Here is a 3419-nt window from a genome sequence, read left to right as displayed (position 1 = left end):
ACTTCCACTTTTACCAGAGTATTTTTTAACACAAGTATCTGTACTTTTACTCAAGTACGGAAAGTGAGTACTTTTGCCATCTCTGATGACCAGCAAGCATGAAGTGACACTGGAGAGGAAAAACTCCCCTTTGGGAAGAAACCTCTGGCAAAACCAAGCTTAACATGGAAGTTGTAACGCTTAGGGTTAAATTAAATAATACATCTTACTTGCCAATGATCCATTTGTTACACTTAATCTTTTCCATGCGCAAACAAATTGACACTAATAGTCAGTCTATTAAAATATCCTTTCATGGGGCTGAAAATCCCTAGCAGTGCCACTGTTCAAGACTGTTGGTAATGCCTTACATTAAAAACTATGATTGCCTTTATTATTTTATGACCCTAGAGAGGCACAGGGATAAGAAATGCATCAGTTTACTATATTAAGGGGTAAATTGTTGGCAAAGCAGATGTGTCAAAGTCAGTTTTAAAGTTGTAAATGAAGCTGTATTCCAATGTCACCAGACTCCTCTCCAAAATTAGGTTTATCAAGATCCTAAGTCTTCAGTTTGCCTCAGCTGCTCACTGATTTCTAAATTATTTTCTTTATATAAAAGGGAAAATAAGAAATGGAACGGCTGTGGATAAGCATAAGTGCAGAAACTGTGCTAATTAAGTAGTAAGAGTATTAAAGTTAGAGAGAGAAACTAAAGAAAAATGGTAGAACTGGCAGAATAAGACTGGAGTTTTTTTTGGAATCTTGGGAACAGAAGGTGATAAGGTGATAAGAAGAAAACAATAATGTAATAAAAGCATAATTCCCATATACATACAGAATACAAAGCTGAAAAGAAAAATTGGTAACATATTCTCAAACATTAGGAGGCAGTATGCACTTCTAAGCTGATTGTTCTTCATCAAGTTCTATAAGTTTAAAATTTTTTCACCTGTAAAATATTCTTCAGCGTGCCTCTCCCAAGTGGACATCACCATTTTGGTCTTATTTTATGACAGACAGTAGCTCTTGACTGCAACAATGGTAGAGCAACACTTTATCTTTTGCTAAACAACTGTCCAGTTTAATATAAGATTTTGAGATTTCAGTATACTAAAAAGAAAACTGTCAGAGATTTGTCTTTCAAAGCCAACCGAAGAGACATGCTGCATCCCTCCTGATGTACAATCTGCATTGTGTGGGAGATTCTCTTTTAAATATGAAGGTTTTACAGTGAGGGGGGTGGGTAGGGGGGGTCGTTAAAGCTTTTAACCATTGGTTGTTCTAAGAATTTGCTGAAAGTATAACTAGCCTAATGTGGTATTTATTTTTAATTAAGATTCAGCAAAGTGTCCTATATTTTAATTTTTAATCATAGAAAACTTAAATTTCCAACACAATGCCTTCCAATAAAACTAATTTCTCTGATTAAAACGACTTTAGGTAAACAGCTACCTTTATTCTGATATTAAACCCACATTTAAGGGAACCTATATTTCTGCATCAAAACTCTTACCATGAAGTTGTAGAAAGAGCAATTCATCTCCACCTTCTGCAAGAGCCATAAATCAGTGGTGGTCTCATAAATCAACAGCCATATAGATGCTAGGACGAGGCTAGTTTTAGCATGCTTAACAGGTTTCATTCTTTAATTTATGAAAATGGACACATTCTTTGCCCGGTGCAGTTGTGTGACTGGACCTGTTCTACATTCTTTGTGAAAAGTTATTGAATTGTTTTGTTTAAATAGACTTAATTCACTGAAATAGTGCAGCAATGGTGAATAAGTGCAGACTGCATGACGGGAAAATGGAATGTATTTGTTGCATGTTTTCTTACGGTAGTTAATGCTTGACAAATACTTGAAAACTGCTTTGCAGAAATTCAATGAAGTCAAATATTTTCAGGTAATAATGGCCAGCTACATACGTCTTGATGCAGAATGTTATTATCACTATGTTCTGAATGCCATAAGGAAGATTTTCTGATCATTACTATCAAACAAACAGATTCACTATAAAGTTGTTCTGTTTTTGCAGGTGTAAAATATTCCTTATTACATAGAAATTTGGTCCAAACAGCAGCACTTGGTTTCTTTCAACTTAGAGACATCTACAGCTACTACTTTCTAGAAATTGAGTTTTCCTATTAAAACAGATGACACTAATAATAAGCTTTTATTACAGGCAAATGCAGAACTCTTTCTGTTTACAGAGTCTTTGTATGCGTGACTATTGTTGCATCCGTGGCTTTGTGGTCTTTTCTGTCTGAAACATTCGTCCACACTACTCACAAAAAACTTCTCCGCAACATATCAGTTGAACAGGATGTGTGCTAAATCATAAAGATGCAATTTATATTAAATTTGAATCAAATTAGTTTTCCTATGCATTATGATGCTATTAATGTTGATAAACTACATGTAGAACTGAAGATATAAAAAAATGCTAAGACATGCAAAAATGAGCTAAATTCCTACATAATTATTATTATACCTGTATTTTTACAGGCAAGTCATTAAGAATATGTTCTTGAGGAATTCATGAGGTCATACAGCAGATAATAGAAAAAGTTATTTATTACAGAGGACAAACTATACCGTTCGGATTTAAAAGCACCGGATATGTAATCACTTAACAAGTTTCTTGGGAACAGTGATGGTGCAAAAATGTTTTTATTTAAAAGCGGTATTCAACCTTTATTTTTACTCTGCATGTGAACATGCTCAGCTTTTTCTTTTCTTTTTTTGTGGTTAACCATGTCTGTTTCACATTTACCTTCTCAGATTGCTGCTCAGTGTTATGAGTCAGTAAGATATTTTTAGTTGAAGATTTTCTGCATGTTAGAATGAAAGCAAAACAACACAACACCAGTTGTTTCTTTTGTGGCCTGATCCTCCATGAATATTAATCACAGTGGGAGCAAAATAAAGTTTATGCTGTGATCATATGGGAATGAGTCAGGTTCACAAACTCCTCCTTCCAAGGCTACATAAGCAAAAAAAGACATGCTTTGGGACATCTTTGATATCTGACATACACCTTGATTTACCCTCTTCTGCTTTTCACTTTGGAGAGAACCTTCACTCACTTTGGTTCAGGTAAAGTAGTTTTTCTTTATTAAAATGCCGATACAAAAAGAAATCTTAAAAACAGAGGATGCAATTAGGGCTGAAACAGTTATTCAGATTAACCATGATTGATCAATTATTGAAATAATCTTTATGTAATTTAGTAATAGATTAATCATTAACTGGAGTGTTGGGATCCTGAGGCTTGCCCACCAGAGGGCGCCGAGGATCCTCTTCTGTTAGTTGTTTTCTGTTAAGGACTGGGGTTACTGTTGGGATCTGGAGACCTACCATCTGTCTCCAGCAGAGAGCGCTGTGGGTCTCCTGGGCTGGAGCCTCCAGCACACCTGAAGCTCATGAACTCATCAGG

The sequence above is a fragment of the Cyprinodon variegatus genome, unplaced genomic scaffold (assembly GCF_000732505.1).
Source record: "Cyprinodon variegatus isolate N-32 unplaced genomic scaffold, C_variegatus-1.0 Scaffold1254, whole genome shotgun sequence".
Lineage (NCBI taxonomy): Eukaryota > Metazoa > Chordata > Actinopteri > Cyprinodontiformes > Cyprinodontidae > Cyprinodon > Cyprinodon variegatus.
Note: the sequence above shows the minus strand (reverse complement) of the source record.